The following is a 26,512-nucleotide window of genomic DNA, read 5'->3' on the forward strand; positions in this document are numbered from 1 at the left end:
TAATATAATAATAATATAATAATATATATAAATAATATATATATTATTATTATATGTTTATTCCTTAGGTTCCTTATATTTATATATGCCTTATTTATTTATTTTTTAATTTATTGGTTTAGTTATTTATCTTTTTATTTATTTTTGGCTGCTTTAGGTCTTCATTGCTGAGTGCGGGCTCTCTCTAGTTGCAGTGAGCGGGGGCCACTCCTCGCTGTGGTGCACGGGCTTCTCATTGTGGTGGCTTCTCTTGCTGTGGAGAATGGGCTCTAGGCACACGGGTTTCAGTACTTGTGACACGAGGGCTTCAGTAGTTGTGGCTCGCGGGCTCTAGAACTCAGGCTCAGTAGTTGTGGCACATGGGCCCAGCTGCTCCGCACCATGTGGGATCCTCCCGGACCAGGGCTCGAACCTGTGTCCCCTGCATTGGCAGGCAGATTCTTAACTGCTGTGCCACCAGGGAAGCCCTCCTTATTTCTTATAGATGTATATTTCTTAGGTTTTCAAGTTAACTACAAATAGTTAAATATATTGTTATATATTCCTTAGGTTTTCAGATTATACATATAGGTAAATATTTTAATCCTTTCTTAATAAACAGTAGCTTTTTACTCTAACTAGATGCACTACATGGTGAGTTCTCTCTCTGTCTGATAAGACTAAATGCATTAGGCATTTGTAATTCGTTCTTCAGTAATTGAGGGACAATTTGGATATATAACTCAATATCATTTGCCAGACAATATTCTTCAAATGTATTTTTCATGTGGTGCTTATTATTTTGCAAACACTTCATAGTATACAAATGCACCTGCTGTCTGCCATTCATCTTGCTCCTCTATTCTGTCTCAATTATTTTGTCTCCATCAGACAGGATAATAATCACAAGAGAGACAGGGTAAAAGTTTCTTGACTTGTAACAGATGAGTGAATAAAAATAAGTTTAGATAAACTGAAAAAAATGACAACGGGGAATTATAGGGGAAAGAATGAATAATTCTGATATGAAAATATCTTTAAATATATATGCTAATTGAAAAAAATTATTTCTGTAGCTCCTAAACAATATATTTTAGGATAAGAATGTAAGGTAAGAAACTAAATGACTAGTTCAAATGCGCTCCCCTCCAAAAACCTGAGTAAATTCATACATGTGGAAAATACTTTTAAAATATTTTATATGTAAGTGTAAACATTTATATCACTCAAAAATGTCATCTTCCTGATTTTCTGGAATTGAAGTTTGCTTGAAAAGAATAGGATATTTGAAAATATCAGAAAAATAGATTTGTTAATAGTTATTTGTGTTGAAAGACTTAATTTTATTGTAATGATATTTGCTATTTGAGACATCCCCTTGGATGACTGGTAAACATCTTTCATTTAACATGTCCAAATATGATGACATTCATCTTTTTCCTGATCCCATTAGAACCTTTACTGTTTGGTGTTAGAATAATTCACAAAGTAACTGAAGTAATTACCAAGTATTAAATAACTTAAAAAATAGAAAATCTATCTGCATACGCTTCTTATCCCTAACTGTTTCTACTCTAACTTTGAGGGATGCCTAGAGAAATTCTCAGGCTTCCTTCTTAATAGCTGAACAATCACCCACCTTGAATGAGTCCTGACACTAGCAAATGGATTCATGATAAAATATTTGCATCTGTGACATTTCTGACCAAGTCACACTCCTTTGCTTAATATCCTTCCCCGAATCTGCATACTCTGTGGAATCAAATTCAAACTATTCTGTTTAGCTATACAAGGTCTTTTTAGACCAGGATTTGTCTTGTATCTCTTTCCCATCTCCTACCACTTCCCCATTCACATCTGTGGCTTTGGCAGTACTTAACTCTTGGTGCTCCCAATGTGCCATGTTCATCCTCACCTCCATATGTTGGTGGACACCCTCAAGCAGGAACTCCTTCCCATTCTCTGCTCATAGCTTAGTACTCAGCCTAAGTACCACCCATCTGGATCTGGGTCTACTTCCATATCATCCTTTTTTACAGCGCAGTTTAAACTACTTCACAGGATTATTTGTGAATCAAACATGGTAGTAAATATTTAAAAAAGAATTGAAAAGGTAAATTAATATAAACATCCTCTTCAAATTTTTGTTTATTTTTTCAAACATAGATTGTATGACTTTGCATTTACTTATATAGCGTTAGTACTTTTACTTGAATGGTTAAAATTTTACTATATATGATTATAATCATATGTAATGTACATTTATATTCTCTAACTCTGTGTTGAATGTCACAATTGTCTTTTTAAAACATCAGAGGAATACTAAATGAAAATTATTACTTATTTAAATGTAATTTAACTTTAAGGAGAGGTTATGATGATAAGAAATAAGAAAATTAAACAAAGCTTTTTTTGTTTTCTTGGATTTGAACCAAGAAAATATTCCTGAATTCACAATTCAGTCATAGGTCATTCTGATGAACTATAACATACAAGTTTCCTTCTACAAAATTCCAAGGCTAAACTAAGGAACAAGAAGAAGACAAATCAGTAAGACACTCCTTTTTATTTCAGATCACCTCATTTTTGGTGCATTTATGTTTCTTAGAAGTTTTGAATTCTGGGCATATACCAATGTATGCAGATAAGAGAATGTTCTCCTGTCTTTGCTTCCCTGTTATTGTCACGTGATAACAGCCTGATGGAGTCTTATTAGATGTTTGGGATGACAAGACTTAAAAAACGATGTGGTGGGAAAATGGGGAGTTGTTCATTGAGTAGAGTTTCAGTTTTGCAAGATGAAAAAGTTATAGAAATTTGTTGTACAGCAATGTGACTATACCTAACACTACTGAACTGTATACTTAAAAATGGTTAAGGTGATAAATTTTATGTTTCATGTTTTTTACCACAATTAAAAATTTAAAACAACAACAAGAAAACTGTGGCATACAAAATACTTCATTTTCAGGGTCCTTAGGGGAACCTCAGTCACCTACGGGTTCATAGCCCTGTTGTTAAAAGCACAACCCTCTGGAGCCAGCCAGTTTTAATTTCAAAACATGGCTTTGCCACTTACTAGTTGTGGGGCCATAGGTAAGTCACCTAACTTCTCTGTGCTTCAATTTTTCCATCTGCAAAATGGAGATGTTTCATAGGACCCTTTTCACACAGTTGTTATAAGTATTAAAGAAGATAATATTTGTAAGCTGCTTAGACATTCCATAAAGTAAATTATCCAGAATGACTGAAATGGAGGAGTTATTCTCACCAAAGTTAGAGGATATGTTTCAGATGATCTAACAATATAGGCTATCTGGCAAATGTGAAATCCCTCTGATGAGCAACGGGGGCCACCTGGAAGTGGTGCTAATTCTCCAGTGCAAATGAGTGAGATCGGCATTATCGCTGATTTATCAAATGATGTTGTTATCAGTTTTCTGACGCTGTGGACACAGCCAACAAATGGTAGTTGCTAATGCAAGCCCCAAATCAAACATCTCAACAGGAGACCTTCTGAATTGCAAATTAAGTTGCCTCACACATGCCCCACTCCACATAGCCTGCTTCAGTGTAGGTGGCTGAGGACTTTATTTAATGACTGATGATTCACCTATACAAAGTGGGAGGAGGCCAGTGAGCACCCAGTGTTTCAGAGTGGAAAGGAGCCTGTGGGTACAATTGTAGGCACCAATCAAAACCAGCAGTGCCCAACTCCTCACCTAAAATGCTTAACAGTAACTACGATGGGGTTGCCATACTTCGCATTCATTCATTCACAAATATTTATTGAGCACCTATAACAGGACAGACAATGTCAAAGCCCTAAAGACACAGCAATAAATGAGACAATGCCTTTCAAAAGCTTACAGCCTAGTACATTAAGAACAAATAATAAAGTAGAAAAAACTCTAGCTTGGCTTTCAAATCAAATTGATCAAGCACAATTCCTGCATTAACCTTCTAATTTTTAAAATTATATTTCAAGACTGTAGCATTCAATGGTAATTTTAAGAAACATTGCCAATTAGGATTTAAAATGGAAATAGCAAAAGACTTCCAGATGTAGTGTTGACATAATATCACTTTTTTATCAGTTGCCCTCATTTCAGCTTAATAAGCTCTCCTGGCTCTCATCTTTCAGTGTTCAATCCAAAGCAATTAAACTGATATGCAAATGCCATCTCCATTGCTTTAAGAGTGACACTTAACACAATTTCATTATAATAGGCAACTGGAATGTTTGCAGAATGATCAGCTCATTTTTATTTTTAAAAATGTGCTTTTCTTGCAAGGTATGCTTGTAAATAAAATGTCCACACACACAAATTTTACTTGATAAATAACATGTAGATAATATTTGTCTTGTATACTGAACACAAAGTCCATACCATGTGGTATTTCTATTTAAAAGCCTGCTATTCTTTTGCTTAGTCTCTACAGAAATGAATATTTTAGCTAATGAATTATATTAGCAAAAAGTACAGGATAAGCAGAAAATGAACAAAGTGTGTGTGTGTGTGTGTGTGTGTGTGTGTGTGTGTGTGTGTGTATCATTCAAGGTAGTCTGTCTTTTAGGATTCAGTTCTAATTAGGGAATGAGAAGGTTATAGTGGAAATTCCAAATACACTTTATTAGATTCAATTAGTTAAGAATGCGTGGTATTAATAGTCCCAGTTCTTCACTCCCGCCTGTACCCGTACCCTTGGACATGTAACCTCCACTCTGAGTCTGAGTCCACTATGTGACGTGCTTGGGCCAATGGGATCTTAGAAGTCATGAAGCAGGGGCTTAAATCAGTACTGACACATCTCTTCTTCCTTTGTTGCACTTCTCCTGTTGACATGACAAAATACCTGAGCTAGCCTCTGGAGGATGAAAGTCTCACAGAGTTAGATTCTAGCCGCCCCAGTTATTCCATCTGCGGCCATCCTAAATCAGTCAACAAGTAGCTGACTTCTAGAGAGGAAGTCAGCCGTAGTTGGCTAGGTTTAGGACATAGTACACTTTCTCATCTCTGAGAGTCATATTTTTATCATCATCAGTTGGAACAAATGCATTATGTTGGATGGTACATATCACTGTCTTACGAAGGAACAGATTTTCCATTAAGCATTACTGACATATATTCAATAACACCCTTAAACACTCAAGAGGCTTTAGAAACATACTCTATTAAGAAGAAAGATGTATCAGAATTTGAGCAGTTCTTAAAAGGAAACATTTTTCAATTAAAGGCCTTAGTCTAGTAGCTGAAAAAATATTTGATAGACAAATTAATATTCATAATTCAATAAATATTTATTGAGCAACTATGTGCTACTCATTGTCCAAAGTTCTGGGATACAAAATTGGATTAGCCTTTGGACTTTAAGTGTTATGCTTGGTAAACTAAAATTGTAAAAATCCTAATTCAACCAAATATTATAAACAACAACACAAAAATGAGCATTACAAAATTTGTTTTGACAGAAATAATTTAAAAATATTCAATTTGTATTTGTGCCCCAAAAGGAAACAAAAATATAAAAGAGTGAAATATGTAAGCTATAATTAATCTGAACTTTATTTTAATTCTGACTCCTATAATTATTTTGTGACTAATCTACTCCATGGGTTACCCAAGACTTACATGGCTAAGAAACATTTAAGTGACTCTAAAACCCCGAACTTTTAGCATGATCCCAAGACACACAGTTGTCCAATTTACCAAACCTTAAATCAAGGAAACGCTTATCTCCTATTGGGAGTGTTCAGGGTTTAGAGTATGGGGCTAAGGTGAGGTTGATAGGGTTTAAGTCCAGTCTCCAAAATTTATTAGCTGCCTGACCTCAGGTCAGTTATTTAAACTCTTTAACGGATTACTATAAACATTTTTGAAATTCCAGAGTTGAACTACACTGAATATGACTTTTTAATGTTGGAATTATTACTAGCTAACAGATATAGTTTTGTTCCCACTGATTCTATAGCTTCATGACACACTTTCTTACCTATAATAAGAATCTAAAATGAAAAAAACAATTTAGCCCATTAGCTTAACAGTTTACCTCACACACTCCTTTTGACTTTGATCATCACACCTAAATTTACAAACAAAAATTTTTCTGACACCCGAAAAGAAATAAATAATTATCTTGGGGTGATAGCTTTATGCTACAAATGTTTCCTGGTTGTAATCATTGGAGTACATGAAAAAGAAAAGTATCTTTAAAAAATGTATCTGACAGAGCTAAATAAATTGTTGGAATACAGATTGCTATTTATGACTATATTGTCTACTTCTTACATTCTTCCTAGAATTCTTCACACATTGTATGCATCCCTTGGGTTCTTCTCATAGCATTAGATATAAGATATACAAATTATTAAATACAGTTACTGGGTTAATAATGATTTTCTAAATCCCAAACTCTGCACAATCATTAAAGTTATAATCATCATCATCACTTATCTTTTAAAGAAGTGTGGCACTGTGTTAAAATTAATGCATTGTTTATTAGAAGCACTGAGATTGAGCACCATCTGTATCAGTGTGCTGATTGAGTTGGCAAGTCTCACTCCTCTGAGCCGCTTTGCCCTCATTAATAAAAAGTGAATAACAATATCTGACCTAACTCACAGGCTTGACATGAGGATCACAGTTAAAATGCACATGAAAGTAAATAAAAGTGGAAGACATTCATAAACCATAAAGTTACGCATTACTAATTTTCTATGAGTCTCAGTTTCACTTATAAAATAGCGATAATAATTTCTAGCTCACAGGATTTTCTGAGGATTCAATAGAAAAATACTTAACATATGCAAAACACCATAATGCCAGAGACAGAGGAGTAGCTCAATAAATAATGGTGGTTGTACAACTTTAAACATTTAAAACAACTTAGAAATTTAGAGATAAAGTATTATTTACAAATATTTTTTCATATATTATACTCCATAATATAATCACATATTATACCCTTTTTCATTTGTAGTACAATAAACTGTTCTGAACGAGAAAGAATAGCTGGAGAAAAAAAAAAAAATCTGACATGAGAATAATATGGTGAGACTTTCTCAGATTCTTAGATGTTCTCTGATTCTTTCTATTATCTCCAGATGAAAAAAATTTATAAAGTATCAGATGTCATATTATTAACTTTCCATTTCTCTGTTGTTTCTAGGTATTGGTTTGATGAGTAAATGTACCAAAAATATTCTTTTGAGGTCAAAAGATCCTTTGTTATAGATAAGACCTGATAACAGCCCTGATTTATGTGGTCAATAGTCAAATATTCATTAATTGACTTCTTCAAAATCTGAATACAGGTTAGAATTCTCCAAGGTTAACATGGGCTCCTGTGCGTCTAATTTCTCCATCATTCCTTCCTGTCTTACCTCTTTTAATCAGCTTATATCCCATAACTCCTTCCTGGCTTCATTTAATTCCCTGACAATCTAAATCTAAATCTAAATCTAAATCTAAATCTAAATCTAAATCAATCATCTCAATACCCATGAGTTTCTCACTACATCTTTTTCTTTCACCCAATTTTCCAAGTCCTGACTCCTTCTTCAAAGTCATGAATTCATTCTTAAATCACACAACCAAACCATCCAGAGGTTTTATTTAAAGATTATTTTTTTGTAAAATCCCTATCATATTAATGAGAGTAACTATTTCAAGGTGCGTAAGATTGATAGAAATTGTCCAAAGGAGAAAATTAAGTTAAAATGTAGATTAGAAATAAAGCTGACAGTAGCAAGAAATGAGAGTGAGAATTATGTCCTATAAATCTGAAATGTTAAATAGAAAATCTGGTTGAGAAAACTCCTATGTAAGAAAGAGTGGGGAAGTTCTATTTCTAGTAATATGGCAAACTAGGTTATTTGGACCAAGAAATGAAACTAAGTTAAAATACTAGATTCTTTCCCTCAAAATGAAATAGTTCATAAGAATCCTAGGCCAAAATCTAAGTAAAACCAGAGCTCAAAGAATTAAGTGGCCCACTGAAGACATTTTCCTGAGGGCATTACTGAACACAGTAATCTCAGTCACCACAATCTTGGTTTAATGGTGGCACAGGTCTGATAGCCTCCGGATTGGGGGTTTAGTCAAATCTTAAATTGGAGAGAACACCCATCCAGTAAAGCTAAGGCCTACAATCATTAAGAAAATGATGAAGCAGAACTAAACTTGACCCTCTCCAACATCTTACACATCCTTAAGGTAGAGTAGATCTATAGCACACATTCATATTACTTATATAGTTCCCCCAAAAACCTCAAGCTATGAATTTCACTTAATTTATAGTGATCCCAGAGTGATCACACCTTAGGCACTTGCCAAGGCAAATGGGAATCCTTTCCAGAAGAGCTCCCCTTCATCCTAGGCCTCAGAGAATCCCCCAAAATAATATTCTAAGGAAAATGATCAGCTCGTTGAAAAAACAAACAAAAGCCAACAAGGCACAAAGGGGAAATAAAGTGCCTTGAGCAAGAATCATGAGAAAGAATAAAGAGAAGCTATCTCTCCACTCTCTGCAGTGAAACTACAGATTTAAAGTTACCAACCAGCAATTTTAAAACAAAGAAATAAAAGACAAGCATAAGCATATATAGATATTTCTATATCTGTCTATAAAAAGTACCTAACCAATTTAAACTAAGGCAATTCTTAGAACTTCTAGAAAATAAAATATAATAAATAAAATTAAAATCTCAAGGGATAGGTTTAATACCACACTAATTACAGCTGATGAGAGAACAGAAATGAAACATACATGCAATGATGGAGAGGGGGGCAGTCACTGAAACCGGAGTACCCACCATCTCCCAAATATCCTTCTTTACTCAGGGTTAGCCATGACAAATTGGTAGTGGAATACTCTTTATAAATGGGAAGGTTCTTGAGGGTCACAAATGATGCTAGGTCAGCTTTGGTAGTAGTACAGATATAAGGACACCAAGGCCACATATTTCTAGATTGCATCCTTGGCCTTGACCATCCTTAAAATGAATGTTTTGCTGCTTATATAAAGGATAGGAAGAAGGTAGAGCAAATCAAAATCTACTTTTAGGAAAAATCAAAGACAAAACAGATGCTCGCCATATATATGTTAGAAGTTTCTTCCCAAGTATTTAATTATACGTTTTTTTTCAATATGAAAATGAATGTAAACAGCATAAAAAGTGATTTTTTAAAACTGTAATCAGACTTTCAGAGAAAAATAACAGCCAAACACTTATTGTGTACCAAACAAGGTACCAAGTGTTTTATGCATATCATCTCCTCAACCTTCACAATATCCTAGAAAGAAGAAATTCATATCCTCCTTTGACACTTAAGGAAATAGATTCAGAGGAGAAATAAATTGGAAATGACGGAACAGGATTTGAACTCAGGCCCGCTGATTTAACAGCTCAGGCTCTTAACTAAAAATAGTGTTATTTTATATAAAAATAAGTTCAGGTTAAAAGAGCAGTGTCATCTTATTTTAAAAAGCACTTTTTACCTCCATACCACTTCAATGACATTTCCCCCAAATTCCTTCCCTAACTCTGACAACTTACTATCAAACTAGAAGAACCCTGCTAGGTAAAAGGATTCTATCCTGAATATAAGTTGTTTACCATTCCACAGTGTGAACAATGTCATAAATGGAGATCTAGAAGGCAACTTGATAAATATGATCGATTTGGGGTCTAAAGAATCACATGGGTTACAGTAACAACAGCTACAACAAGGCAAAACGTAACATCACTTAAGGGAAGAGCCTCCACTTGGTTTCACAGCCAGCTGCAGAGGATAAACAGACACCAGTGGCAGCATGCTGACTACGAGCCAGCTGGGGGATGTAGCCAAACTGATTTCAGCTAAATTTTTTTTAAAAATCACAATATTTAGACCAAGGGAGGGGCTAGTCTTGCTCTTCTCCGTGGTAGTTAGATCAAAGAAGAGTGATGTGATTGGAAACTATGTCGTATGAATCATTGTGAGAACTAGAGATGTTTAGCTTATAAAAGAATATAGGAGTGTAAGAAGCAGGAGATGTGACAGAGGCACACATGTGTCCCCAGGCATCTGTCCATAGGGAGATCCTAATGATTCCCATCAGGTATTTTAAAAATTCAGTTTTGCACATTAGATTTATTGAGCTTAGAACCCACTCAAATTTTGTTTTGTGTTTTCTATAAGTTTATTTATATCTGGGAAAACTCTAGCAAGGATCACAGCCAAAGAAGACATTAAGATATTACATTGCCTCGGAGCACCATTTACACTCCCTGCTTTACTGGAAGAGTAGCCTAAACAGGGATGTTACAGCTTTCTTAAAATATCAGAAGAGCTTATGTAAGACTGAAGAACTGCAATTGCTCTAGGGTAGGGTCCGAAGACAGAGAACTTGGCTCAAAAGGAAAGAACTTTGATGAGCTCAAAATAAAGAAGGAATTTCAAACTGAATGGTGCAAACAGAAATGCCTGTCTTGGGATGTCATGGACCCAAAGTTCAAATATAGGATAGACGCCCATTTGGCAGATGTGGGGGAAAGGCACGTAAGAAGAGTTTTTAGGATTAAATGAGCTACGAAGTCCCCCCTCCCCCATCCTGAGATTATTTTAGACTAAAACTCCCAAATCTCTTCCCTTTCTTTAACTCTCTCCTGAACGTCTAACCTCATTTTCAAATACCTGTCTGAAACAGTCATTCTCAAAATTCTTCTAGTATCTTACATCCATTCAGTTAAAGACCAGAATATATCATCTGCCCAATTTCCTGTTTTTATTCTGCTACCACATTATCCTAGTCATCCAAGCAGGCAACCAGTCATTATGGGCCCCTCCCTTTTCCTCCTCAATCAGTTGCTAAATCATGTGGATTCTGCTTTACACAGTCCCTCACATCCACCTCCTCCTTTCCAGTTCTTTCCCACTATCCTAGTCAAAGCCTTCACTATTTCTCACTTAGGCCGTTCGGTAATGAGCTGTTAACTATTATCCCTCCCTCTGACCTCACCTCCATGCTATTTATCTAATATATGACAGCCAAATCAATTTTTCTTAAAAGTAGGCTGGATGACACATCTCCCTCTTCAAAATTCATTACCTCCTACGGAATTAATACAACACCCTCACAATGGGATATGATCTAAAAGCTACATGGAACCCTTCCGTTCTTGCTCTCACTGTGATCATAGGTGCAACACGCTCCATTTCTGCCAAAGCTTTTGATTTTACATCCTTGGATGTTCTATCTAACTTAGGTAACATTAATTCCTTGCCTGGAGTATGCCTGTCTAATTTTCACCTTTGTAGTCAAAACTCATTTCAAACACTACTTACTCAAAGACATCTTTACATGTGTGATTACTCTCATTTATAATCTTGAATACCCCTTTGTTTACATGTTCTTTAGGCTACAATATAATCCGCTTTGTATTATAAGTATCTGCACCCAAAAGAGCTCACCCCATTATACTTCAAAAGCCTCAAGCAAAAGGATTGTTACTCGTCATTGATGCTCTGTAGCATCTGGCACAGTGTAAGTGTTCAATAAATAAATATGAGATAGTCCAATTAATACTGCCATTTTCCAGTATATGCATTTCACTTTTTTTTTTTTTTTTTTTTTTTTTTTGCGGTACGCGGGCCTCTCACTGTTGTGGCCTCTCCCGTTGCGGAGCACAGGCTCCGGACGCGCAGGCTCAGCGGCCATGGCTCACGGCACGGGCCCAGCCGCTCCGCGGCATGTGGGATCTTCCTGGACCGGGGCACGAACCCGTGTCCCCTGCATCGGCAGGCGGATTCTCAACCACTGCGCCACCAGGGAAGCCCTGCATTTCACTTTTGATTTTAACTTGGTATTCTCATAAAAATTTGACAATAAGTGTATAATGCATACACAATCATCACTGCCAGTGGACAAACCTGGCAAGGTGTATTTCCTCCTGTCAACAGTGGAGGTTTAATATGCCCTAAGGAAAGTAATTCACTAAGTCCATCAGCTCTTTGGTCAAAAGGATATATCACATTTGCAAATCAATTGTCTGCTTAAAACTCCTTTCCTATACTATTTATAATGCTTACTCTGCTCATTGTTCTAAGTGCTTTACAAAATATAACTCATTTAATTTTAACATGCAATCTCCTATGTTAACTCCTTCAATCCTTCAATTCAGGGATGATGCTAAAGGTATCTTTTATGATGTCTGCTTAGCCACATACCCTTTTAAGTGAAAGTGCCCCACTGAGAGCACAGATTCAAGCTCAACTGGAGGCAACCAAACATCCTATTCCTACCACTCTATTCCCACCTCCCTTCCCCACCCACAAATCCCTACAAATGAGGACAAGTTGAACAGTGATGAGCACTGTAGATGGTAGAATAATGGCTCTCCAAAGATGTCCACATCTTAATCTTCGGAACCTGTGAATATATTACCTTACACGGCAAAAAGGACTTTGCTGATGTGACTAAATTAAGAATCATGAGATGATTAGCCAGGATTATCTAGGCGGACCCAATCTAATCACGAGGGTCCTTATAAGGGAAAGAGGTAGGTGTTACTTTAATACTGACTATACTGGGTAAGGATCTTGACACCAGTACAAAAGAGAGAAGAAATGGGTCTGTTCCTCACTGGAGCCTTTTGGGGTTTAAATCAAAGTACTGAACTGGCCTCAGTAAACAAGAAGGAACATATTTTGGTGATAACCCAAATAGCCAAAAAGTAACATTCCTATTTCAGAGGAAATATTAAAAGCACAGAGAAAAGAAATATAAAACTCTTGCTAATTATCCATGTAATTGAGTTAATATTCCATAGTTGTTGGACTACTATTTGTAATGTGACTTAATGATTCAAAGAAACTGTCATATATTATGACACACACATATTCATATATACACCAATTTCTACCATACACCATTCACAAAATAAATTCTAGACGGATTATACATCAAAATGCTTTTTTTAAAAAGCTATAAATGTACCAGAGTTTAGATTCTGATACTTGGGATAGGGAAGACTGGAAGGCTTTCTAAAATAACACACAACAAGGCAGGGGGGTAGGGGAACCATGAAAGATAAGATTGATATATTTAATTTATAAAATTTAAAAACTGTTAACTTAAGCAAAGTAAAAAAGATAAACAACACTCTCTAAGAAAATATCTGCAATGTATAAAATCTACAAAGGACAAGAACAGGCTATGAAGAGGCATTTCAAAAAGGAGAAAGACAAAAGAGCCAGTAAATATATGAAAACCTGAACTCACTAGGAATCAGAGAAACATATTAAAATAACACGGCAGTAGCATTTTCTCTTTTTAGTGCTTCTAAAAGATAGGGGGCCTATGAACCCTTACAACCTGCTGGTGGGAAAGTAAATTGGAACTGACATTTGGAGGGCAGTATCTACTATTTCGCAGTATCTATTAAAATCAACAATGCTTGTACCCTATGACTATCAGTTCCACTTCCTAGTATCTACCCAGAGAAATACTTGCTTATCTGTACACAATGAAGCATAATCATGGATTATAACTGAAATATTGTTTGTAATAGTAGAACATTTGGACAATCCTAAATATCCACCAGTGGGGAAATGATTTAATACAATTTTTGTGTGCTCTAACTGTGAAATATTCTTCATGAGTTAATAAGCCTATATATACTGACATGGGGAAACCTTGCAGATGTATAAAAATGATTCATACAATTTCAGTAAAAAAACAAACAAAATCTGATTGCTTGTGTTCTGGAGAAGTTAGAGAATAGAGATGAGTATTGGCCAAGGCAGACTAATACATTCTGAGTGTGTTTTATTTTTTAATTTTCTTTTTTACAGTAGGAATGGAGTCATGCTTTACTTGTCTACAGAAAATACATGGAAGTTATAAATACTTTTTAAAAAGGAAAGCGAATCAAGGAGGCAAATGTCTATGTAAAATGAATACCTAGATGAGCGAATAGATGAATGCGGCTTTAAAATTTTTCCTTTCCTGTGCACATAAAATATATTTCATGGGCTTCCCTGGTGGCGCAGTGGTTGAGAATCCGCCTGCCGATGCAGGGGACACGGGCTCGTGCCCCGGTCCGGGAAGATCCCACATGCTGCGGTGCGGCTGGGCCCGTGAGCCATGGCCGCTGAGCCTGCGCTCCGCAACGGGAGAGGCCACAACAGTGAGAGGCCTGCGTACCACACACACACACACACACAAAAAAAAAATATATATATATATATATATATATATATATATATTTCATGTTTATGGTTATAGAATTTAATTCCAGAGATGAAAATATGGACTTAAGTGTGGCCAAAAATAAGCCACTAAGAAAGAACAATTAATTTTATTATTTTTTAATTTCAAAGATCTATGGCCTTCTATTTCTATTTATTCTTACTCATTTCCATTGAATTACTTTTCTGGTCGTAATGAAATGATCAGGTCAACCGCAAAAGACTAAGTGAAATCCCAGATCAGTGAAACTTTTTGAGCAGATTTACAACTTGCATTTGGGAACAACAGAAAGTAATACGTTACTGAATAATGAAAACATGGGCATAAAAGTGGAACAGTTTCATATGCATGGCAAAGCTTTGAAAATTTTGCACTTCATGCAAAGTGCGCTAATAAATGTCAATTTTTGTACTGTACTTGGCATCCTGTTCATTTGCAATAAACTACTTTTGAAGTGTCCCTAATGCAGAATTTCCTCCCTTGTTCTCCTACCTACACTTGTGTGTGTGTGCACGTGTGTGTGCACGTGTGTGTGTGTGTGTGTGAGAGAGAGAGAGAGAGTCACTAATGTAGGGCTAGAATGGAAGCCCAATTAAAAAGAGTTTCTCACTGATGTTTGTTGGGAAAATTTAGCCCTTAACTAAATGAATATTATACGCACACAGATGCACATACATATATGGATATTCTGATGTAAAACCATACAAATCACTCTTTTCTCATAGAATATCATGAGGTTGGTTAATACTTTATGGAGTGTTTCCTTCTCCTGGAATTCGTCACAGAATGCTTTTTCACTGTATCTCCATCAGATAATGCCATTTCATACTTTCAGACAATTAGGCATTTAATAAAATGAATGAGGTATTTGATTCTTGAGTTTCTACCATGTGCTTGGTTCTATGGAACTTGTACCACTTCTCTGTGCCTGCCCTATTTACTCATGAGCCATTTGGTCTCCACTCATGACATCTCAGCTTCTCCCTGCTAGGCTCATGGGTACAAAACATGGAAAATAAATAGACAAAACCAAAAATTACCTGAAATCCCACCATAGGAGAAAACCATTATTAATAATTTGGCTATTTATTTTCTGTATTTTCGCAATGAGCTTGTATTTTCTTTTAACAGCCAGCAAAAGTTAAAGCTATTTTCATTTTAAATGACAAATACAGAGGGGAAATCAACAAGTATATATATATATATATATTTTTAAAATTACATGAATGAATCAACAGTTTAAATTTTATTTACTTATTTATTTATTTTTGGCTGTGTTGGGTCTTCGTTTCTGTGCAAGGGCTTTCTCTAGTTGCGGCGAGCGGGGGCCACTCTTCATCACGGTGTGCGGGCCTCTCACTATCGCGGCCTCTCTTGTTGCGGACCACGGACTAGTTGTGGCTCACGGGCCCAGTTGCCCCGCGGCATGTGGGATCTTCCCCGACCAGGGCTCAAACCCGTGTCCCCTGCATTGGCAGGCAGATTCTCAACCACTGCGCCACCAGGGAAGCCCAAGTATATTGTTTTGATTACCCAAGTAATTAACACTTGTTGGCAGACAGTTTAGGAACTGTCATCTTCATCAGGCACTTAAAAGAGAGACCTCCAGAAGTAATGACACTGAGCTGTCTAAGGGAGCTTTTTCAATATTAATCTTTGAAATTTGATTCCAGGAAAAAAAAAAAAAGGCTTCATTCTGTTAACATTGGGACCTGTGATCCAGCTACGGTGCCCTGTTATCCTGCTTCATTGACACTTTCTAGTCCACTTGTTTTGTGTTTCTTTTAATGATATTTACTTGAATTTAAAGAGAAATGTATTGTTAACCATCGTTATTTTAAGCTGCATGTTAGCGTAATTAGACAATTCAGGCGATACTAGCCTACATCCTAAGTCATGTTTACAATTTAAACACTGACATTTAATTAGAAAAATAGACTAAATTAGTCTTCATATTTTGATGTGTTTCTGCCTTTCTCTACACCTTCCTCTACTGAGGTCCATGCTTTGCTGTGACTGAGGAAGGTGAAGGCAAAGCTGCCCAAATGCATCACCAATGGGCAGACGCAAATGTACTTGGTGAATGATTTGTCCTGGAGAAATGTTACATTCTTGACCTCTTTCTTCTAATCACACCTATCTTCATTTTATTCTGTGTTCTTACTGCTACATGGAATTAAAATTGGGGAAAACGTGACACTATTACTTTCTGTTCAAATATGCACTTGTTTATCTATTTACTGCGTTTCCCCACTATAACCTAAGATTAATGGGGGCAAAAGCCATATTTTTTTAAATTTACAGTTTAATCTCTGATAACTAGCAGAGTCCAGAAACATAGTAGGTTCTCAATAAATGCATTTGAATGAAGGACTTATTCTGGTCCTGAGGTTTAAGCCCATACCACTTACTTGTATCAGAAAGTTTTTCCTGAAGCCACCATAAGAAAAAAAATAAAAGAACCTATAATGGAAAAACAATCTGAAAAAGAATATATATATATTCAATATATATATGTATATATAAATGAATCACCTTGCTGTACAGGAGAAACTAACACATCGTAAAGCAACTATACTTCAATAAAAATTTTAAAATAAAAAAACCCCCAAATCGCAGCAATCATAGTGCATCTGCACAAATTTTTCCATTTCCTTTAAAGTTTTTGAGCTTATTTTCACTCCTAAAACTGCTCTCAATGCATTCGCTATTTTCACTGGAATACTAGCATACTCAATGTTCCAGTCCCCTCATTAGTTTATCTTACTCATGTCATTGAAAATTTTCCTCCTACCAAAATAACGTTATTCCCTTAAAATTGTTCCAACTAAACTTTCTTCTCAAAACCACTAACTGGCTTTTCGTTGTCCTTCAACTTCCATTTTTTTTCATCTTCAACTTTAGTCATCATTATTCCAATCTCTCTTTGCAGCTCCAACATTCAACCCTTACCTCTATTTTACTCAAGCACTTATCCTATCTTGCCTCCTATGCAGTATACCTTTTTTATACATTAAGGAAGTAAGCTAGGCCTCTATCTCTGTACTCATTTACCATATATTTTAATAAAAGAATCAAAATATTATATACTCCAAAATTATCATACTTCATTCTCTCCTAAGTGGATGTCAGCAGGCAATACAAAGAGCCTCACCGTTTAGTCAGGGCTGCAGAGGTGCCCTTGACATTTTGGGTTTATTCCCTGGAAGTGGAATATATATATGTTTAGAAGGAGTCTAAGTCAGTGCATTGTTATCTTACTCTATAAAGCAGCAACCTCCATTTTCAGACATAACTTGCTCCCCTTTTTCTCTCTGCCATATAAGCTGCACAGGAATAAGTCCTAAGCTAAGGATGACAATGGTGAAATGATTAAAACATTTATGTAAGTGGACATTTGAATATTCTCTTACTTAGGTTTAATGCAGAATTATGATAAACTCATTGACTGAGAAATGTCTCTAACTTTAACTGGATTTCTAATGCATAGTAAAATAGGTTTTGTCATATCAATATTTTTAAATACATAAGATGCTCATTTCTTTTTCACATGAAAGGAGTCCAGAGTCCAGATTACAGATTGGATATAGCGGCTCTATGGTTTCTTCAGAGATGTCAGTTCCTTCCGGTTTTCTATTCTATTATCCTTGTGTTCTGTTCCTTAGATCTAGAGTGCTCGCCATAATGGTTATGTTTCATGATGGAAGAAGGGAAAGGGCAAAGAGCCAAAAGAGGGATTGCTGACTGAATCAGCTTCCTGTAAGAAAAGTGCCCAGAAGCCCCATCCAGGAATTCCTACACCTCATTGGCTAGACCAGTGCCACATAACCAAACCTAGGAGCAAGAAACAGAGGGGAATATAGTTTTCTTTTAAGCTGGGAACACTGCTAACCCCAATAAAAGTAGGCCTCTGCCATAAAAAGGAATGAAGTATTTGTAAATGCTAAAATGTGGATGAACCTCAAAAACAGTACGGCAAGTGAAAGACGACAGATGCAAAAAAGTCACATATTGTACGAATCTGTTTATATTAAATATCATGAATTGACAAATCTATAGAGACAGAATGCAGATTGGTAGTTGTCAGGAGCTATGGAGTAGGGGGAAATGGGGAGCAACTGCTTAATGGGTACAGGGTTTCCTTCTGGAAATGTTTGAAAATGTTTTGGAACTAGATATAGTTGGTGATTGTACAACATTGTGAATGTACTAAATGCCACTGAACTGTTCACTTTAAAATAGTTAATTTTATATTATATGAATTTTACCTCAATCAAATATATATATATATAAATAAATAAGCGATTTTTAAATTAAATTGTTGTTGGTAAGGAAGAAGGAAAAGTAGAATATTGCTTAGGCAACCAGTAGTCTCTGCCACTGGTTCCATTTTTTTTCAACTGGCAGACAATTATTTATTTACATACTATGTGACAGATAATGGTCAAAGCTACAGTGTTGAAAGTGGTGGACAAGTTCCTGATCTTCTAATGGGCCCAGAAACATATGATGAGAACAACATCAACAAACCCCAGTTGAGGGACATCCTTCAAAACACCTGACTGGTACTCCCCCAAACTGTCAAGGTCATCAAAAACAAGGAATAACTGAGAAACAGGCTCAACCAAGAAGAGCCTGGGACATGATGATTAAATGTAATGTTGTATCCTGGATGGGATCTAGGAATAGAAAAAGGACATTAGGGAGAAGATGAGAAAATCTGAATACAGTACTGACTTTAGTTAATAATAATATGTACATACTGGCCTATTCATTGTACAAATGTACCATATCAGTATAAGTAGTTAATAACAGGGCAAACTGGGCATAAGGTATATAGGAACTCTCTGAACTAACTTTGTAATAACTCTGCATATCTAAAACAGCTATACAATTAAAAGTTTATTTTTATGAAAAGGGTATAGATGGTATTTCTCCAGATTTTATACCCCTTCCCCACTCCCAAATTCCCTTTTCTGAATCAAAGTGGTTGTGTCAAAGGGCAAGTAACAAGGTATGTCTAATGTATACTGAATGTTTACTATGTGCTAAGTACTAGATTAGGTTCATCTTGATGTAATATATCATTTAGTCTTCATCACAATCTTGTATATTATCTTTAGTTGACAGCGAGGGAATGGATGCTCAGAACGTTTTCTAACTTGGCTAAGAGTACACAGCCAAAATGGAAAGGGGTCAAACTGCTCTGCTTCCTATATCCTTCCAGTATGACAAGCTGACTAGGAGACTGGTCCAGTGTTTCTCACAGGATCATTACCATGGTGAGGTACAATCTTTGAGACAGAGAGAAAGAGAGAATATGAATGTACCTGTCTATGTTTGCATTTGACCAGTATACGCTTGGGAAAAAGGATCACATTTTTCAGTCCACGTGGCTCAGGGGGATTGATCCTATCCCCCCTGGCCTTGGGGGTGAGCAAGAGTGGCCAGTCAGAGTACTACATCGCCTTGGCCCCTTGGGTAGGTTCAGGCATGGGCATATGATCAAAGCACACAATCAAAACCAGACCAAACAAAAATCTAGAGCTTTCTCAAATGGGGGGCACAAGAGATTATACAAGCCTGAGGCTATCAGGGGCCATTTTAGTCATCAGAAGGATAGAGACTGACTTAGAATGAACCCAACATAGGGATACAGAAGAAACAATATTTAAGAGATGGAGAAACAGAGACAGGCACAGGGAGAGGAGGAGGAGGAGGAGGAGGAGGAGGAGGAGGAGGAGGAGGAGGAGGAGGAGGGGAAAGAGGAGGGAGAAGAGAGGCCAGGTACTGATAGTATCAATTGAGTTTCGGGATTCAGCTATATCTGCAGTTGTAACAGTGACAGTCCTACCATTGGAGTATTCAGTCACTGAGTCAAGATATTTCTTTTGAACTCTTTTGAGTTATATTTCTGTCACTAGTTCCTCAGAGAGTTATAATACAGAAAATGTGTACGAAAAAGCAGTATTTCTAATACACAAGTTTCTCTTTTAACCCAATTGTTGTCTAAAATTAAAAGCAAATATCTAACAACCTAGCAAAGCAAATTTTTTTTTTTTTTTTTTTTTTTTGCGGTATGCGGGCCTCTCACTGTTGTGGCCTCTCCCGTCGCGGAGCACAGGCTCCGGACGCACAGGCTCAGCGGCCATGGCCCACGGGCCTAGCTGCTCCGCGGCACATGGGATCCTCCCGGACCAGGGCACGAACCCGTGTCTCCTGCATCGGCAGGCGGACTCTCAACCACTGCGCCACCAGGAAAGCCCCGCAAATTTTTAATAATATCTACAGAGCCTTCCTGAAAATCTAAAGAATCAAAACCCATAATTTAACACTTTTAAACCCATTATAAATATAGCATTCTATGTTCAAATGCATTTGGCTCAGACATATATATATATAAATATATATATAAATATATATATATAAATATATATATATATACACACATACACACACAGATATATATATGCTATTTATCATATAATACTAAAAGTAAACATCTCCTGAAGAAATTAAATTCATATGTCTCTCATGCACTTTACAGTTAACTCAGCCAACTTATTCTTTCACTCAAGTCATTTATTCAAGCCTTTAAGGATAAAAATTGTGCTAATTGTTGAAGCCAAAAACAAAAAACCAAAAATAAGATATGGTCTCTCTGTTTTCAAGAAGCTCAATCCAGAGAAAGCGGTATCTCAAGAAAAAATTTTAAAAACTAATTTTAATGTAATGTATAATAATCATAATAATATCTGTTAATTATTTTCTATCTTAAGTCCTTTGGTATAGTATCTTATTTAATACAGAAAACAATCCTATGATACATATTGCATGTATCATTATTATAACTCCCATTTTTCAGATTAGGAAATGACAGTTAATTGAGGTCAAGTTGCTTTTCCAAGGTCACACACATCATGAGCATGGAACTCAAGGATCATGAACTGCAAGGCATCTCTTTTAGCCAGTATGGCACTGTATTTCCTTACTGCTATTGCTTTCCATTTAAAGTTGAGAATACTAATCTTTTTTCCTCTATAAATAAGAAAGTCATTTCATACAGATATGCTCTTTTATCTCTTTGACAATGCTTTAAGATAAAATAATCCATAGTCAGCTTAAAATTTAAGACTGACAAGGTTCAACTGAATTTTAAACTTCAAAAATTATGCTAGTCAGTATTCTGATAAACATTAAAAATGTATCTAAGAAAAAATGTATATAAGTATTTAGACATATATCTTTTAAACCTAGGCAAATCTTCTGTTATCTTTCAAGGTAATGCAGTAAATTTTCCAAAGCCATTTTATAATATAAGTGTACGTTTGACATTAGTATTTTACATTTTAGACTATTTATATTCATGTGTATACCTTTAAAAACAAAAGAAAACAAAGGTATTTATAGATAAAGCTAGAAATCAGAATCATATAGGTATACATATGTTTAATACAGGTAACTGAATATGAAGGTCAGGTTTATAAAAAATGAATAACCAATATAATTCAGATATCTTTTCATAAACAGGCAAAAAGTCTGTAGCTATCATATACTTTTGGAAGTATTTACATACACATGTGTGTCTTTCAAAACAACAGAATCAAGGATACTTTAAAAATTAAATCTCCTTTTTATTAACTGTTTTTTTTTTCAAAAGTTAAATCACCACTGATACTTTTCTAAAGAATGCAACATCTATAATTTAAACACACTTTCAAATACAGGGAAAAAATAAAAGACAAAAGTATCCGTCACAAAGTCCTTGCCCTTTGTTCTCTAAAAGGTGCAAGGAACCAACTAGACCTCAAGCCAAGTCTATCACTTTAGAATAATAATATAAAATCAAGCATTCTCATTGGCTGACTTCCTCTGATAAGCTGTGGTTCTGCCAGATTTCACACTTGGAATGTCCAGATCTGTGATAGAATAAATTTTCATGTTTTAAGCCACCAAGTTTGTAGTAACCTCTCACAGTAGCCTCGGGAAACTAATGGAGTAACATTATGGTCCCATATACTTTTTAAAGTTACTTAGTAGCTAAAGTATAGAGTTATATAGTGTCATTCATCCAGTATTAATTGAGTACCTCTGTAAGGCAAGTTTATGCATCAAATCTATGTAGATATTTTTGTGATTCTGTGCTCTGAGGAATTCTCAACTGCATCTCCTGCTTCTAAAGACATTAGAATGGTATCCTGAAAAATAGCTTGTGACCTTTCACACCGCTTTTTTTTTTTCATTTTTTGTTCTACTAATGGTTTAATATAGATCTTAATAACAATCATAGTAATAATTTCTTTACATATGTGATGATCATGATAATAGCCCTAGAGGTAGGTACTATTATTACCCTCATTTGACTGGGGATTAAGTTATGACTTCAGGAAGCCAAGTCACTTTCCTAAAGTCATAAATCTAATAACCTTAGTTTTCTGTTTTCAAAGCCTGTGCCACACTTAACCAGTAAAGCAAAGAACTCCTTTTAACATTCTACTCAAAAGTAACTCTCGCATTTGTGATGACAAATATATATATATATATATGTATATATATATATATATATATATATATATATATATGAAACAAGATGTTGACACTGAAGTTGGAACTAGGCACCAACTTGCAACAGATGTGAAATAGTAATGTGAGTTACAAATCACTAAACAGAGATTTTTAAAGGAAATGGGTAAGCATCTGTTCCTCACTCTTGAACACTTTGATGACTTTCAGATTATAAATGGTTTACAAAGATGCAGAGGTAGGATTTGGTGCAGATACTTTTGGGAAAGAGCTGTCATCTATCTCCTTGGGGAAGAATTGGGGATTATGACCCATCATCTCCAGCCAACTAAAGGGTTCTTTAAGGGGACCCATTTAAAATCTATGGAATATATTCTCTGCAGTTGAGATACATGGAGGAATGAACTTTACCTCATACCCGAGTGAGGCAAAGCAGCTGCTACAGCAGGAAAGATGAAGACTCTGTTCAAAACTTTGGAGGCCAAGATGTGTGAGTGCTTTTCTATACTTTGGGTGTCTATAAGACTCATCTGCACAGAACAGCCCCATTCTATGTCTGTTATTCCACTGTAATTATTAGTAGTGTCCCCTTTCATTCAGAAACGTATCTCAGTTTGTATGATGGATTATATAATCACCCTAATGTTGGAACACACAGAAAATAGAGTCAACATGGAAATGACTGGGGTTCTGTCCAGTGGACGTCTACAAGAGTAGAGGAACCTCAGTGGCAACAACCTGGAGGTGAAGCCTAGATTTTTAGGAAAGAAGGATATAATCACCAGTCTTGTTCATACAGAATAAAGATGGCTCTATCTGGGTCAAGGAACCTGCAGGTTATGAGGGTGGGGGGAGGACTAGAGAGGGGAGAGAGGGAAGGAGAGAGAAGTAGAAGTTTGTACCTGTTGAGCCTCTTCACCAATATGTACCAAAATATACATTTTTAAAGTAGCAGCATTGAGGTTTAATTCATATAACATATCATTCATCCACTTCAAATGCACAAGTCAATGGTTTTTAGTATGTATTCATAGGGTTGTGCAACCATCACCACAACGTAATTTTAAAACATTATATCCCTCTAAAAGAAACCCCAACCCATTAGCAGTTATTCTCCTACCCACCTTTCCACATTTCTGTAAAGAGTCATTTTATGCAAAACAGTAACTAATAAATAGTATTATCTGGTTAAAAGTTTAACTTAAGAATTAGAAAGAATAGAAAATAGCCTCTAAGAGAAAACTGCCCGAGGTCAAAGAGTTAAATTAAACAAACTGAAAAGAATCAGGAGAAAAACCATTGTAATCATGATATTAAGAACTGAGAAATGATTTGATCTGTCATTGATAGTAAACAATATAAATCAACTTTAATTTTGTAATATGCCTTTTTCACTTCATGTAATACAATAGAAGAGAAACCTTGAGAAGATGGCATATACAGTGTTCATTCTCAACCCTAGCTATACATTAAAATCACCAAGGAAACTTGTAAAAATACCAACATCCTAGGGCCCAGGAAAATTAAACCTGAGCATTAGAGATTCATATTTGGAGCCAGCATTCAACCACTACTATATATTGTCATAATTCTCATAAGGATCATGGGTATTTAAACAGCTAAAGTTTGGGAGGGAAATGTAAAAGACAACAGGTTTAGATTATACATATTACCTTACTTTTTTCTGCAGAAATTTTATGTAAAATAATGGGAGTGTGTTGCCATGTAGAAATATGCAAGCAGAAAAATATTGAAAACTATGCTACAAAAGAAAGAGCATAAATTCTCAAGTTCTACAAAGTTGGTACAGATTCCAGTCCCAGTATGACAGTGGGAAGTCACAAAAATTCTGTGAGCCTTGAATTTTCAGCTGGGTATGGAAATAATCATAGTCTATTTGCCGGGTCATTGTGAGAATAAGGAAAAGTGTAATATCACTATCATTAAAGTATACAAATGGTGGCTATGTTATTATTCAAATAAGTCAGTATTACAGTTGAAACATAAATAATTATCTTTTTAGGCTGTTCACTTAACGAGATAGTGAAGTCTATGACCCTTTCGAACAATGCATTCTCAATAGTACTAATCTTTTCAAGTATTATTAAAAATACATTTACAGGGCTTCCCTGGTGGCGCAGTCGTTGAGAGTGCGCCTGCCAATGCAGGGGACACGGGTTCGTGCCCCGGTCCGGGAGGATCCCACATGCCGCGGAGCGGCTGGGCCCGTGAGCCATGGCCGCTGAGCCTGCGTGTCCAGAGCCTGTGCAAAATTTACAAAAAACTACATTTAAAAGTAGATGTAGATGCAAGTAGAAAAGTGCATCTATGTACACAACACCTTATACAATTTTCTACAGTGAAAGTACAGTGGCTGCTAATAATTTGCCTCTATTTGGTAGGAGTTAAAACTCAACAAGAAACATTCTCTTTGGATAAAAATTCAGAGTCCTGGGCTTCCCTGGTGGCGTAGTGGTTGAGAATCCGCCTGCCGATGCAGGGGACACGGGTTCGTGCCCCGGTCCGGGAAGATCCCACATGCCGCAGAGCGGCTGGGCCCGTGAGCCATGGCCGCTGAGCCTGTGCGTCCGGAGCCTGCGCTCCGCAATGGGAGAGGCCACAACAGTGAGAGGCCCGCGTATCACAAAAAAATAAAAAAATAAAAAATAAATAAAAAAAAATTCAGAGTCCTTGGAAAGGCATACAACTGAACTAGAGAGATATTATACTTGACTAGATCTAAGGTCATAAATATGTCTTTATATATATAGAAACCAATTCATCATAAATAAGATAAGGAGATACAGTATCCTTTTTTCAAAGGCACGTGTCAATGAATTAACAAAATACCTTGAATGAAACCAGGTGTCACTTTCTCTTTTCCTAACCTTCACAACATAAAAGAGAAAAAACAGCTTTGGTGTTTCTACATAGCTACATATGTAAGCTTTTCAAAGAGATACCAATATTCTTACATGAAAATAAGCAGACAAATGGGTATTTAAATGACCAAGAAGATAATGATTGGAATGGTCCCTTGTGGAATGTATCAACCAACGGAAACGGTGTCTGATTTTATACGGTGCCTGATTTTTCTAGGAAGTATAAAGAATACCGATGGCAAAATAAAATAAAATCTAGAATTCAAAGCAAGTACATTAAAAGGACAGTGGCAATTCTTGCCAATTAATTTTGAATAACTGCATAAGGAAGAATGTGGAGTATGAACATGAAGATGTGAAAAACTTTATCTGTCCTCTGGAATTACATTCCTGGGTGACCTTTGACAGCTTTATTAATTTAAAAAATGTTTATCTAGGGCTCACTCTGTGACAGATCCCACGCTAAGTACTGTGAGTAGAAACACGATTAATAAATGCACACTGTACTCCTGGAAAGGATCATCTGTGTGACTGCGACATATACTCGTACTTTATTCTTTTTAATTGTCTATATCAAAATACTTGAAGAATATGAATAGTGACCATAATATCAAGAAATTAACCTAAATATCTGTCAAAATGGAGGAATTTCTGATGCTATGTGAAAAAGAGAGAGAACTGAGAAATATTCATGAGCTTTTCCACACAAAGCTAAATATAAAAATGTTAAAACCCAATAGCAGCCATTTTTTAAAATAACAAGTAGTTTAATCTTCCCACGGGTTAAAAAAATGTAGAAAAGCTTGGTCTTTACTAGCACACTTCACAAATTTAAAATACCACTGAATAATAACAACACTATAAAACCAACTGCATATTATATAAGCCACATG

At 35.9% G+C, this 26,512-nt stretch overlaps 1 protein-coding gene across 1 annotated transcript in view; it reads right to left on the reverse strand.

Annotated features, from left to right (window-relative positions):
• The window catches only part of IL1RAPL1 (interleukin 1 receptor accessory protein like 1), a 1,372,082-nt gene that overhangs the window by 582,404 nt on the left and 763,166 nt on the right, over positions 1-26,512 (reverse strand). The window lies entirely within an intron of this gene.

This window comes from Kogia breviceps, chromosome X, assembly GCF_026419965.1.
Source record: "Kogia breviceps isolate mKogBre1 chromosome X, mKogBre1 haplotype 1, whole genome shotgun sequence".
Lineage (NCBI taxonomy): Eukaryota > Metazoa > Chordata > Mammalia > Artiodactyla > Physeteridae > Kogia > Kogia breviceps.